The following is a 16089-nucleotide window of genomic DNA, read 5'->3' on the forward strand; positions in this document are numbered from 1 at the left end:
ATGCATCTCTTGAAATTTTGTGGTTAAGGTATAACACTAGTGTAAGAATAATGAGGTTAGAATAAGTTACTAAAGCTAAGTTGACAGTAATTAAGATTACAAAATTATACACTAAGCTGGGGAAATCTGATTGAAATAAATGTTGAAAAGTAGCAAAGTCATGGTCATCTTTTGTCTAATACCTTGTGTAAGTTCATGAACTTTACATAAATCTTGCTGTAGATTTGTTGCTAATGGGCAATAACTGTGTTTCAGATCATTTGAGAGCAATCCATCCATGACAGCTTTAAATTGTAATATACAACCACGGCAAAGCAAGTGCATAGATAACTGATTGTAATACAAACAGAAACTACAATAGCAACAAGTACTGAAAACCTTAAAGTATAGAAGCGGCATCTTTATTTTACTAATAAAGAGCTAATAAACCACGGGGTGCTTGGTTTAGATATGAGAGGTCTCCTTGCCAAATGTAAATATAAGAAATCAACTTGGCATGGACTTCCTGAAGACAGTACCATTTAACGCCACCCTGCTGAGATTTCTTACTGACAGCGACAAAGTATAGATAAACAAGGCGAAGTTAGACTACATATTAATTACTATTAGTGTTTGTATTACAATCAGTTACCTATGCACTTGCTTTGCCACAGTTGTACTTCTATTTAAAGGAGAGAAACTTCTCAAATAATTTTTTCCCTGTAATTTGCTGTGAGAACACATGGACAGATGCTCAGGACTCTACGCTGGTGCTACCTTGATAACTAACCTACAACTTGTAACGTCATTGTCTAACCTGTTCACCCCAATTTCCTGTAGACAGGTCCACACTCTCCATTGATAACAATGGGTTTGGGCCATACCATTGTAGTGAAAGACTGTAACATGTGAGGTTGTGGATACTTTATCTCTGGAATGTCAAAGTCTGTATATTGACTCAAGGATATTGACTCAACGATGTTTACTTAACAAATGCCTAGGGTCATCTCAAAAGTGAGAATCTAAACTATGAAATATGTTTTTTTTTAATGCTTTTGATGCCCAAAAGAGCATAGAAATCTCTTATACTTCGAATCAGTCATCCTGCATATTTCTAACATTCATCAAAACCTCATTTCTGTTCAACAACTCATAAAACAGTCCACAATGCAGGATTGGTGTACATTCCAAAACTACATATATGAAAGACCCCTAAAATCAATTAGTTAAAAAAGGGGGTTACAAATTTCCCAAAACTATCTAACCGCCGCTCCGTTTGGCTCCATTTTTCGGAATTGGAACCTTGGAACCAGTCTATATATCGGTATCAAATATCAACGCAGTCTGTTCAGCAGTTTTTGACTTTTTGTCGTTTACGGAAATGGACGACATCAAACACGGTTGAAACCACCTCTATATCACAACTTCCAGTTGTGATAAAAGTCCTCTAACACGGCCAAATTTGATCGCATTGTGAAACAAATCAACGTGCATCTGTATGAGGTAGAGTACTATCCTTTACCAAGTTTGAACGAAATCGCTCCAGGCGTCTCTGAGATATCTGCGTGAACGAAAAAGTCATAAAATATGCAAATGAGCAATTAATTAATAAGCCACACCCACCAAAATCTAATCAGATCTAAGTCTCATCATGATAATACCAAATACCAAATTGCATGACATTGGACCTAAGGGTTCTTAAGTTATGAGTGGAACAAAATCTGTCTACGGACGGACGGACAGACGGACGGACAGACGGACACACACACAGACACTGTGGCGACATAGGACACCTTTGGTGCTTCGCACCACGGTGTCCAAAAATCACCTCAGCTTTGTTTTCTGGATCAAAGTTTCCTACAAATTGGTACCAAATATGACAAAATTATGTTTACAGCCTTCAAAATTGTCTCACAACATATCCTGGGTTGGTGTAGGTCATTTAAGGTCACAAACTGAGAAAAGTACCTAAAATATACAAATTTTTGGGGTTCCCAACACTTTGAGCAGAAAATTTATCTAATAACATCTTTCTGGACTTTATACCGAATTACAAAGCTATCAAACAAGGGACTTTATACCAAATTACAAAGCTATCAAACAAGTAATGCTGAGATAAAGTTTTCTTGACCAAAATGACAATATTGTCTTAAAAATACAATTTTTTTATATTTCAGGACAATTTCCTCATATCTAACTATTGTCATCTCTGTACGTCTGTGTACAAAATATGGAAGCTGTCTGTCCAGGGGTTTTGAAAAGGAAATACTGTCTAAGATTTTTTGACCAAAAATGACAAAATTGCACAAAAATAGTAATCTTCCCAATTTTGTCATAATTTCAACAATTAGAAGAGTAACACCCTTGCAAAGAGACAACCCAAATTTGAGAGCGATTGGGCTGGCGGTTTCAGAGAAGAAGAATTTTTACTGAAAATGAGAAAAATCACAAAAAGATTCAACAAAAATACAAAATTAAGGATATCTTCACAATATTCATAAAACTGTATAAGGTTCACCTAAGGTACTTGCACACAAATTTTCAAAGCAATCAAAAAAGCGGTTCTTGAGTTATTAATTCTTAACCATTTTCACATTTTGTAAGCTCATTTGCATAATTTTGGCAATGCAGACTTCATTTGAACAAAATCCCATCTATAGCCCAGGATGCATCCACACACCAAATACCAAGCTGAAACGTGCTGTGGTTTGCGTGTTTTTGATGTTGACGGACATACTGTACGTACATACATACATACATACACACATACATACAGACGCCATCGACTTCAGCCTATACGATAAACTCACATTGGTAAAACCAAATGTGAGCTAAAAATGGACATAGGAAGATATCAGCTCAAAAGTAAGCAAAACATGAGAGGTCTATCTAATATGTCATTCACATTGCTAAAAAAATACTGGGCCCTTGTCCTAGCCCGGTACGTGGCCGACCTAAAAAACCAGGTGTGATAAAATAAAACAAATTCAACTCAAGTGATACACATGAAAGTCAACTCAGTAAACGAACTGTTAAAACAAAATATTGCAAGAACATGCAAGAAACAACAAACTGACCTTTACAACGACAAACAACTAGCATACAAAAAATTCAAACTATGCTATACACAAACAATTATCTCAATATGACATCAAAAGCAGGTATGCATGCTTCAGTATTCTCCCCAGGATTCTCTGGTAGAGTGGCAGCCAATTTGCATGACAACAAATATAATTTTTATGGTAATGAGTTTTCTATTGTTTACCAAAAATTATAGACCGACTTTGTATTTTGAAAAAAATTGCTTTGATTCGACTAGTCAAAAAAATTTTGCTTTGAAGCAACCTCTGGAATGAAATTCTACCGTGGTGGGTACAAAAAGAGAATTGTCGCCATTCCCATATTTCCTTCTGCCCCCCCCCCCCACCTCAGAAATTAAATGGGCCACCCCTAATCACAAAATAAAAGTGCAAAAGTGAAGTTCACTACTTGAATGGAGGTCAACACCCCCCCCCCCTCCGCCCATAATGAATGAATTTCGCTTTTTGAACTTATGCTACAATCTGAGACGGTCCCTTACAATGACCCGGGTATCGATATCAAGTCAAGTGTGAATGGTTTGTTTGCCATTCACGCGGATACAGGACAAAAGAAGTCAGCTGCGCCGTCGCCAGACTGGTGATAGAGACGCCGTGTCATTACCAAATAACCGTTTGCGCTAAAAATTTCATCGATTATGAATGCGAAGAAGAATTGAAATACTAAATTATGGTCATCCCATGAATGTCGTCTACTTCAACTTCTCTTTTCGTCGCTCCGTAGTCGTCGGCGCGTGCAATTATGTTGCAAATTTGAGCTGCATTTTATTCAAGGGTGATTTTGGAAGGGATAAACGGTCAATGTCGCTGGACTTAGGTTTCCCTTTAAAAGCAAGACCAACGGATAACGTACTGATCCGACTGAGTCGGATCCCGTGAGGAGTACGGTGCCCAGAGTACAGTGATCCGAGGTCGTCGACATGGGATAAAATTTAAAAAACTGAGCTGCAGCTGTCGTAGAGAACAGTTCAGACGAAGTAACACTCGGTTGTTTTGTGAAGTTCTGGGTATGGCTTTAGTAAGGTATACACCAGCATGACTGGGAGTTTCACATGGTTTCACTCGAGTCTTCTGGCACACGATATAAAATGGCACATAACTAGGTCACAGGAGCATGTCTACGTAGACTGGACACAGTCAAGGCAGTCCGGGTCGGACAACGGGAGTTTCACTTTAACAGACTACAGTCGCTGCTTCACCAAGCAAGTTTTCTTCAAATTTAAGGCGCGGTGTCACAGGAATGGTCTTTGGGTCATCCTAGCCTGCAAGTCTCATGCGTTGCAAGGGCAGAATGATCGTTCAGCACCCGGGGTTCAGCAGCAACAAGCTGTCAGCCCGAAATTGCGAGCTTCCACGGCACCGCCATAGTATCATCTGCTGTTTAACTTGTTATCGTCTGATAAGCTTAGAGCGCTGGCGGTTATTTTTAGCTGTCTACAGTCACTTCAACTTGAGCCTAAATCAATCCGCCTACGTTGGAACTATATAATGATCCATTTTACTTTGTAAACGAGTTGCTTGGCGACTGTAAAAGTATAAATACAAAAATAAATCCGTTCTTGATTATCTGCCGAAGCTGCGTATGATTTGTACCATTTTAAAGGCCAAAATCAGGATTTACATTTTATCTATATGGGCGGAAGTATTATAATGTTGAAGACGTAGTGTGGCCAGCGGTTCAAGACACAAGTTCCAGGCACTGCCTTCCCTGGAGAGTGTAAATTAATTCAGGGTTCGCGCTAACATTCGCCACAGTCGCAAATTGCGAATAAATGTCCGATGTGGCGAATAAAAAATTGCTACGCCTTCGCGTGGTGAAGGTCGTGACCGGGTGCGTGTACTGTTTGGATCATGGTACTACCTCCATGGTTAGGGTCATTGACCCAGACGTCTTCGAAAGTCACGTCCGTCCTGCGATCCCAGACCGACTAGTTTTCCCGAAGGACCAAGAATTTCGACATGCGGGTGTTCATTGTGATCGATCCAAAATATGTACTGGATTATTTATGTAGCCTACTATTCTAACAACTAGTCGTTTTAACAAATAAGTCTACGTTATTTTCCGCAATCCAAATTTTCCAGCATTTATAGGCCTAACGCTGCATCGTACGAAACATTTGACCACGTCGCGTCAGGATGTAACCACAGGGTACACTGGCTTGTTGTTTATTTGTGTTTGTTTGTTTGTGTATATGTTTGTGTTTGTTTATTTGTTATTTTTAATAAAATAACAGCGAAAAGCTGTTTTGTTAATATTTGTCAATAAAGAGTAGTTTATTTGTTTATTTGTTTATTTATTTATTTGTTTGTTTGTTTGTTTGTTGGTACGTATTTCCGATGGTTAGGGTTAGGGTTAGGCTTAGGGTTAGGCTTATTCACTCCCTCTATATATTGAGACAAGGGAAGCAAGTGGGATTCCAACATCTGTATTTTCAAGTCAAGAAAAACACACCAAATAAATGCCGGACAATTGAAATATTGGGTTTGTGGCAGCATCATGTCCTGTACTTACCACACATATCCTTTAATTCGATGGAAAGGGCAAAAATCGGCGATATTTAGCATCTTTCTCCTTTGATCCGTACAGTTTGTACGGCAAAACGTAAGTGTCACACTTTGGCGGGTTAGTACGTCAGTGAAATTCAAATCTGACCAATCAGATAGCTTGTCAGCCCTGCCTTGGCCCGAACTGGAGACGTTACAGTTGTGGGGCTCGAACCAGGATGATTTTACTTTTGCGCATTTTGCCATGTTCATTTTCCCTTTAAGAATCGTCGACAACTTTGTATGCCGCAACATTCACTTTGGTCTTATGAGAAGAAGGTTCCACAATAGTACTTCAACTATACATCTGTGCGAAACGCACTCATTTCCAATCAGTTCGTGAGATATACGAGCCTAAATGGAAAAAAAAAACATGAGCGTAAACCCGGAAGTAAACAAATACAGAGAGACCGTCGCCACACAGGGTACACTGGCTTGTTGTTTATTTGTGTTTGTTTGTTTGTGTATATGTTTGTGTTTGTTTAGTCTCACACCTTGAATCATTTTTCCATAGGAGGTCTGAAAAGACAAAAAAAAATTTGTTGGCATATATTCAGTATTATTGGTTACATAATGAAAACGAGAGATAGGTATTCAGAATTATTATACATCTACCATCAAGAACAATTTTGTGTGTTAAAAGGCTGTACGCAACACCTGTTCCATATGACTTTTACCATTTCAACGCACGCCCGCACCCCTGGAGCTGTATCTGTGCATTCACTGCTGGCCGGTTTCAGGAAACCCATTGGACGAGTGCCAGAAGATGTCTCACACTCTGTAGTGCACAGGCAATCGAAGCGCATAAAAGATAGTATGCCACACTTGTGCTATACAAGTGATGACATTGCATAAAAAAGGTCAATACTTGGACAAGTTGATGTGCCAGTTACAAATGAAAGATGTATAATATTATTGTCTTGAAAATACAACAAGGAATTCACACGGACATTGGCGGTGTGTATCGCATTCTGCTTTGCGTCAGGCGATACATTGCACCAATGTCCGTGTGCATCCTTTGCGGTATTTTCATGACAACCTTATTGAGTGAAGAGATCATCAGTCATTTTGAAAATAATGGAGTTCACAAGTGTACAGAGATACAATTATAACATCACATTTCTGGGCATTTGGATATGTCATTTCCAGGGAAAAAGAAGTTTTCTCGATCTAAAAGGTGCCAAAAGACTCAATGTGTTGTTCTAATTTTGTTGTTATTTAATCAAAGCTCTAGGTACCTTAAAAACCTAATCTGAAGCAAACAGATATTTTTTGGCAAAAGTATATTACAGACATAAATTAATTTGCACAATGTAATATTGAAACGTTGGATTTGGGGTATCTAGGTGTCTAAATTTGCCACGAAACGTTACTGCAATAAATGACTACAGTACGTCATTAATGTTTGCAGGATGTCAACTAATTTGTCACAATATTGTAATAGTAAATCAAGAGTATTTATCAGATAATTTGATTAAATAATGTATTCAAGTCTTTCCTCATTTGAATTATCATAATCACCTGTCCATCTGTGGTATGATATGCCAAGTATGCACCAGAGTTTATAATTCCTTTTGTTGTGTCAATTGCCTTAAAGAATTCCATTTCAGTATTACTGTTTGACATCTGCGAAGTCACTTATGTCCCAACACCTCAGACTCCTGTGGTGATAGAAAGAAAATCTTATTATTTGGATACTAGTACAATTGATTAACCACATAAATGGACACCCCTTATTCTATGTGACGTCATGCTATTGATGTTTGCAACTTCCACTTTCCATATTCCATGTCAATTAATAATGTGAATGACATGAGTGCCTCAGCAACACCATCCAAACCAAGGATGTAGGAAAGAGAGAGCAAAACTGATGCAGGAGAGAGCTGTATTGTTACAGAAAAGAGAATTTTGAGCCCTAGGAAGAACAACTGCAAAAGCTTCCTCAATGCTACGTGTCGAGGATAAAATTCCAAAGTCGTGGCCACTAATGTCAATGACATTGGTAGACAACTATGACAGGAAAGCCATTTTTTCCTTGACACTGATGACAGTAACCAAGACTGTCAGTGAAATTTACATACTAATTAATTTGAAGGCATGTATGCTACTTCTTGCATTGAAACCCAATTGTTTACATTTGAAGCGTGTGTACCCATACTAAAAAAAAATTAAACTATTACTTATCTGACCTATTCAGTATTCTGGTTTCATCTTCAGAAAGCTCACTTTCTGTTAACTGCAAAAAAAGGTAATACCATTTAAAGGTACATGTATATATATTTGACATGTGACAGAATTAGAATCTACATGTATTTGTCATACGTGAATAATTAAAGACATAACTTGAACATAGATGGAAGAGGGTCATTAATTAGGTCTGCTTATCTCTATTGGCAAATTTGATAAATTTTGCACATATTATAACTGAAGTGCTGCATAATTTCTTGGGATGACAGAATACAATAAATATCAATGGGAACATAAAGTGTATTATTATACACCTACTGCCGTAACCTATGGGAGTTTGACCGTCCAATAACTTTCCGTATTTTGTATAGTACGCGGAGTCCCAAATACGGGAGACGCGCGACGTGCCTGTTTGGGGTTTGTAGCAATTTTATTTCAACAATCGCGCGCGTTCCACTCATATCGCGCGTGCCGCATCCCTCAAAATTTACCATAGAATTAGTTTATACGGACGATTAATGGAGGGAGGTGTATAATAATAGGGTTATACACAAAATACGGCCCTGTATGGACTCGGGCTCAGTGAGTGACGTATTGGACTCGCCTTCGGCTCGTCCAATATGTCACTCACAGAGCCCTCATCCATACAGGGCCATATTTTGTGAATAACCCTATATTATATTATACCACTGTTCATGCTTTGCGTGCTTTTTTCTACTCTCTTTCACAGTTATCATTTTCTGTTCAAAGTAGACAAACACCCTTCCATGACAATGCATTCCCTATAAAGAGCCTGCAGTCAAGTATTAAAGACACCGTAACTTTTGACTATTGTATTGTCCAGTATGACATCAACTAACCTTCTTCAAAACAGGCCCAAGAAGTGCACATTTACTCTTCCCATTGAGGAAATTCTGGGTAACATCACTTTTGTACATCTTCTTTACAGCTGGACCACACCATCTTCATTAAAATATTAAATACCATTAGATCGAATGTCACAGTAAAATTTACTTATCATGCGAAACAAAGTAACAAATTTATGTGAAAATTTACTATCTTCATCATATCAGAAAGGATGGTGATGACAAAGAAAAAAATATTCAATCAAAAGAGAATTTCCTGAAATTCATCACAAAATAAATACAAGAGAATGGATACAAGCCATAACTCAAAGCTTGTCAGGAAGTGATTGGAGAAAAAATTGAAGAGAACGTTCTGAACATCAAATGATTTAACTTTTTAATGGTTTGTTCAATTAGATCCTATCAAGGAGATCACTGAACACTTGTCACAACAATTTACAGCAATCACATTAACTGTTTTGTAAGTTAACAGGATCTGACCGAAAAATACACTTTCTACCAAAAAACCATTTAAAATGTTACAGTCACAGGTAAACTGCATTTTGACCTATACTGATTCTGCATAGACTGAGGAACACAGTCAGTGGGACACTAACTGTCACCAATATTGCTTGTGACTAAAGTATTTTGTTTCTGTTTATAAACTTCATTTTCTTATCCAAATCCCCATGGCATGTTGAAAGAATAATTAAATATTCTGTCTGTAAAAAAATATATCAGTGTGCTTATGGCGTATCTACATACCTGTAATTATGACCATCTTTCCAAATCCCTCCACTCAGGATAAAGCGTAACTGTTGCAGTTTACTGAATGATAGTGCAATGTCCTTTGAGGGATGGTGGTGGTTGGAGAATATGTATTTCAGTCTGACAAAACCCATAAATGTCTCACACCTGTATTTATGAAATAAATTAGAGTTGAAGAAGTTATATTCATTCATTTATTAAATCACTGGAATGACATTCTTCTTTCCCACATAGTGTTGTATCCAGGACAAGCCCTCATGCCAATGTACAATGTAGTTGTGGTTATCACTGACATATAAAGTTGACATCTAATTTGGCTAAAGCTACGAGGATCTCTTTGAGTCTTTCACAGTTCCCCTACCACAGAAAAGATTGCAGATTGTCATGGACTGCAGATATGAGCCAGTTGTGGTGCCATGCAAGATTGGAACAGACGGTTGAAATTCGGTCTTGCTTGTTATGGATTGGCACTCAAAAATAAACCCATTTTAGACCCTGGTTTACAATTCAATTAACACCCCAATTTTAGACCCAGTTGTTGAAATACCCACCTCGGGCGGCACATACGTAAGCTTATACAAACTGGGAAGTAAAGGAATTGTCCCATAGTTGCTAATCAAAAACCAGATATGAACTGTAAATGCTCACGTGTTTCATTATATATTACAGTTACATGTATGTGTAAATTTGAACCTTTGCCACATGTTTGCAACTTCATTGAAAGTATTATGATCACCTAATGAACATAATTCACCACAGATTAACTCTATAGGTCATTAAGTATTGAAATATGTAATTAGCTGAAAAAAATATTAATATCTTTGACTGCTAGTGTCATTGTATCACCACTTATAAAGCAAGATTAGTGTAATTGCCTTTGGTCAAGTCCTTCACACTATATATTCCAAACTTTGAAAGCTCATTAGATATGCAAACTATAAATTAGCTGACATGAAAACTTCAATGTGAAATGACTTTTAATATTGATATAACCTGGTATAATCATCAATGTACATAGCATGTTATGCCAATTTTGATCAAATTAATCCAAGTATATATCCCTAATTAGGAAAGTTCATAAAATACACAAATTAGGAATTGGCTGAAGCAAAAATGCTTAATGCCTTTCAATAAAGTTAGCCTACATAATAGTATCTTTAATGTACATAGCAAGTTTCATCAATTTTGGTCATGTGAATTCAAATATATATCCCTAATTTCAAAAATTCATGAAATATGCAAATTAGGAGCTGCATGAAGTAAAAATGCTTAATGACTTTCAATAATGTCATATCATAAGAATTTGAAGAATTTGACTCCAATTTAGGAGTTAAGCAAGGGTGTAACTTAAGTCCAACTTTGTTTAATATTTTTATAAATGATCTTCCCAGTACATATGGTTCCAGTCAGGACTGTCCTATCAAACTTGGTAAACTCCTTATCAATTGTCTAATGTATGCTGATGATCTTTTATTGATTTCAGAATCTGAAACAGGCTTACAAAGCTGCTTACATAAACTTCATAGTTTTTGTCGTGAATGGAAATTGTCTATTAATATAAAGAAGACGAAAGTTATTGTGTTTAACAAAAGTAATCATCTTGTAAAAGGAGTTACACTCACTTACAATGGAGTGACTCTTGACTTAGTGAAAGAGTACTGTTACCTTGGTTTTGTCATTACCCCAAGTGGTAAATTCAAAGGTAATTTTCATAATCTTAAATTGAAGGCAATGGAAGCTCTTTTCAGCCTTCGTAAGGGCCTTCAGAATGGTTCACTTTCTGTAAAGTTGCATTATCACTCTTTAATAGTTTAATTGTTCCTATTATGACATATGGCTGTGAAATATGGGGACATGAAATTAATGACAAGTGTAACTTTCTCAATGATGTTAGTATATCTTTTTATAGATTTATCCTAGGAGTCTCTAAACAATATGCAACGTCTGATGGTGTTGTTGGAGAGCTGGGTAGATATCCAATTCACTTTATGGTGATAAAGCACATGCTCAAATACTGGCATAGATTAGTTTTATCAGATGACATCTTACTGAGATCTGCTTATACATCAAGGTTGAATTCAGATTGGTCTAATTATATACAAAGCATTTTGAACTCTTACAGTGGGAGTGATATATGGTCTTGTGTTTGCAATATCAATTCCACAGTTAATAATGTATATGATAGTTTATGTGAAACTTATGATCAAACATGGTTGAGAAATATTCATAATGATACAAGGAAGTGTGGAATGCAGAGGAATAAGCTCCGAACTTACAGACTATTTAAGACAAAATTTGAATTTGAAAGTTACTTGCTAGATATAAGATCTTTTACCTATAGGAGGTGGCTGACAAAACTAAGAATTTCGGATCACAACCTACAAATAGAACTGGGTAGAAGGTCAATTCCAAAAGTTCCTGCAAATGAAAGATTCTGCAAGCATTGTAAGTCTTTAGTTGAGGATGAATTTCACTTTGTAATAGAATGTCCAAAATACAGAGCTTATCGAGATAGTCTATTTTCATCCACTAGTTTGTATAATCCTGGCTTTCTTGATTTGAATGATAGAGAAAAGTTCATGTATATCTTTACTCACGAAAACAAACTACCTCTTGCCAAATTTATTTCTTGTACGTTAGTTCCTCCCCCAGCAGCAGCTTCATCCAGTGTTTGCTGAGTTTTGTAATTTTTGCCTTACCGCACTCCTTGAGTGTGTTGTTGAGCAATAAAGTAAAGTAAAGTAAGTAAAGTATCTGTAATGTACATAGCAAGTTTCGTCTACTTTGGTCTTGTCAATACAGATAAATATCCCTGATTATGAAAGTTCATTAAATATGCAAATAAGGAATTGGCTAAACTTCAAATGCTTAATGACTTTCAATAATGTTCTATGATAGTATCTTTAATGTACATACCCAGTTTCATCAACTTTGGTCTCGTCAATTCAGATAAATACCCCTCATTAGGAAAGTTCATAAAATATGCAAATTAGGATGGCTGATGTAAAAATGCTTAATGACATTTAATCATATTCTATCATAGTATCTTTAATGTACAAAGCAAGTTTCATCAATTTTGGTCATGTAATATATAGCCTTAATTTCAAAAGGTCATTAAATATGCAAATTAGGATTTGGATGAAGTAAAATGCTTAATGACTTTCAATAACGTTAAATCATAGTATCTTCAATATGCATACCAAGTTTTGTCAATTTTGATCAAGTAAATCCAGATATATACTCCTAATTAGGAAATTTCATTAAACATGCAAATTAGTAATTATCTTTCAGGTCACCCCTTAATATCTTTCAAAGCTGATATATCTTGGTGTGATCAACTTTGTAGCGAATCTCATCAAATTGTGTGGAGTCGTTGTCAATATATATCAGTTTTTTCTAAAATCATTAATTATGCAAATGAGCAAAAAGTAAGGAAGCCACACCCACCAAAAACTAATCAGTTCTTGCCATTTGCAAACTGAATCTATGTACCAGATTTGATTCTGATCTGATGAGCCGTTTTTGAGATATTGAGTACACAGACAGACAGACAGACAGACAGACAGACACACAGACAGACAGACATCGCTGCGACATATGCCCACGTGTGTCAACACGTGAGCAAATATGGTCTGTAAATCAAATCATGTTCAGAAAATCGATGAAGCTTAGCCAAAAGTTCTGTATGTTACACAGGTTACTGTTATTAATGACTAATTGATGACAAGGAAAGAAAACAGCTGTCATGTATTATTGGGAACTGTTAATGAGTCATATTGTATCAGCAGCTGAGGGTTAGCTCACTCCGGCCGCATACCGACTGTTGTTGTGATGCAGTTTGACATCTGAACTTATAACAGTTCAAGCAAACTGAAACTGAAAATCTGAAAATGTAACATCTGAATTTTTATCAGACTTTAAAGCATTTGTCCTGCCATAATATGCATATCATCAGGGGTGCCATGTGGTCATCAAAGTGAAGCAGACAAGATGCAGATCACTCAGTCGACTGCTTCGATTTTGTCAGAAATTAGAACTGCCATTTTTGTGAGCTGTATGACGTTAACTTTACAAATTAGCGTGATGACTTTCACGCTTGCAAGAAAGGGGCTAGCAGGTAGTATTCCATGAAACGACAAAAATTGTCCAGAAATACAGAAATAGACTTTGCAAACAATAACCCTGTCAATGAATGTTACAGATGAAAGACTTTGACTGCAGCGGAACCAGGGCAAACTGCCGATGTGCACATAATTACACATGCGCAAGCAAACTTCCATTGACATTGAGGAAAGGGTTTATTGTCATACATTTTGGACAAATGGGAATTAAAAAATTATCAAGTTTTTGAAAATACCTTACAGTGTCATAGCAGTCACATGGTCCGAACATATTCAGATCATCTATAAGATGTGATAACATGTGTATCTTTGGTTTTCTCATTAGATCCGGGAAGGTTTGCTTCAGTTTGGTCACAAGAGAATCGAGAGTTGCTTTCAAGTTTTCAGCATCTGACAGATTAAATTTGCCAGAGTGGACAATATTAAATACCAAGAAAGAAGAGAAACATTAACTTTTATAAAATCTATATAGCAGAAACCTGTAAAATCAGGAGAATTCAATCATTGAATGTACAAGCCATAAACCACATAAATCAAATGAATTTAACCATGCCAAAACCACGCCCATGTGCTGAAAAAATCAGTCATGCAGTGTGAAGTGACTTATTTCATACAAGTGAGGAAGACAATACCTTGCTTATCAAATGCCGTATGATTAGTTGTTCCCTTGGAATGGATTCAGCTAATATAAAAGGTGCAACTTGGGCAAAAACTTTGAAATCCCTCCCTAGAAATGACTTGTGTTTTTCGATGAAGGATGGGGATAGTCTCCTTCCAAATGCACTCCAGTCAAAAGCCTGTAAATTAAAAATTACATGTCGTTGAGATTGACTCGACCAAACAACCAGGAAAAATACTATCATGCACATCACCTCGCTTATATTTACATACAACTTACACTTCTTATGACAAAGAATTTTATCTTGAGGCACAGATGTATATTGTTTCATTACTACATTATGTTCATTTCTTTGTTCCTAGATTTGCCCTATTAGTTGTACACAAGTGAATTTGGTGGACACATAAAATGGTATGAAATCTGGAAACCAATTTTTTTAAAGTGATATTGAATCCTATTCTGACGCTTCCGTTTCGAAACCCGAGTGTGGTTTCTCATCAGTCGCAGTGTAGATTCTTCCTTAGTTTGTGTTTGTGAAAATTTATTTTAATGCATTTTAGTGGTCTTGCTTTCCGATTAGCGAGGCAAGTATATTAATTTTGGTCACGTTGTGAGTCCGTTTGGTGGTTCGGTTTGTTTGTTCTATATTTCTTTACTTCTAATCAGTAAATTTTGTTTTGACTGGTGTGTCTTTTAGATTTTGCGGAGGTTTGTGAATTTTTAGGCAATAAGTACCAATGCGGGGTACGGATTTTATGTTTATTGGATCAAGATACTTACAAGTATCCTGGTTGATGTGCTTGTTCTCGTACATTTTGATTAATAGTTTGTTTACTTTGTTTACTGTTTGTTCTGGCTTGTTGTGTATAATACTGAGTGTTGCGTAATTGCCTTTAGCATTCGAGTACGTAATCGTTTGTGTGACAATAACGAAAAACTGACCCTTGTCGAAGGGTATTTTCCCGAAATTTGTCCATTGTTTGCAAGCTGGTTTATCGCGATTCTTTTGGCACGCGGCATGTTTTGTTTCCGTGTTGAAAGGGGATCTCTAGAAGTGCGAGTTTAGCAGCTTCAGATAGCTTTCAAGTTTTTGTTTTTTTGTTGTTCGTGGAGTCCAATTTGACTTTTCTTTGAATTGGTGTTGCGATTGTTTGTGTCTCACGATGTAGCGTAGTCACATTATACGACTTTATTTGTTGAAATCCTGAGGTGGTTTTATTCTGTTTGGTTTTGTTGGTGTCCGAATACGAATGAATTTTAAGGCTTTTGCCTAGTACTATTTTTCGGAGTTTCATAGTTTGAGCGATGATAGGTTGTTGTTGAATTTCATGTTGTTGTCGGCTTTTCTTTGGAAATAGCTGATTTATTTCCACGGCCATGTTTTCTGTTACGTTACGGTGATTGTTTATTTTGTATTTAATGTTGTGTTTTCAGTTGTTTGTTATGTGTACGATTTTGTTATTTCTTTTAAGTGTTTGTGTGTTCTATGTCATTTTATGGGGTTTATGGGTTCTTTGGTAGTTCTCTTTTTGGAGTATTTGAAAAGGGCCGCTTGGTATGGTTTTTCGTTAGCGCTTGGCGCGTTTGTTTTGGCAATGAGCCTAGCTTTTTTATGCTTCTTTTCGCCGATTCGATGTGCTTGGTGAGTAGGTGTTTGCCGCCTTCTTGTCACTGTGTGTGCGTACATGGACAGTCTGCATAGCCCTTGAATGTGGTCTCGATTTTGATCAAACTTACAATTTAGGAGTATATATCAAACTGAGAAATGATTTATGTGATTACTGTAGCTATAGATAGGCTACATTCAGGACGGGCAGCGACGGGCAGTAATTAGTAGGCAAAACAGGTGGTTTTTACCGAGGGCAGAACTCGGTGCAATGATACTGAACATTAATAGTAAGCCTGTCACCTTGAAGGTAATGCTGTAG

At 36.7% G+C, this 16089-nt stretch overlaps 1 long non-coding RNA gene across 1 annotated transcript; it reads right to left on the reverse strand.

The window, feature by feature from the left end:
- Positions 1 to 7722: 7722 nt before the first annotated feature.
- Positions 7723 to 9556, reverse strand: LOC139129173 (uncharacterized). Its single transcript, XR_011551535.1, has 3 exons — positions 9419 to 9556; positions 8669 to 8771; positions 7723 to 7857 (listed from the first exon to the last, which is right to left on the reverse strand). It is a non-coding gene; the product is annotated as an uncharacterized lncRNA (long non-coding RNA).
- Between the last annotated feature and the right edge of the window lie 6533 nt (positions 9557 to 16089).

The sequence above is a fragment of the Ptychodera flava genome, unplaced genomic scaffold (assembly GCF_041260155.1).
Source record: "Ptychodera flava strain L36383 unplaced genomic scaffold, AS_Pfla_20210202 Scaffold_97__1_contigs__length_338755_pilon, whole genome shotgun sequence".
Classification (NCBI taxonomy): domain Eukaryota; kingdom Metazoa; phylum Hemichordata; class Enteropneusta; family Ptychoderidae; genus Ptychodera; species Ptychodera flava.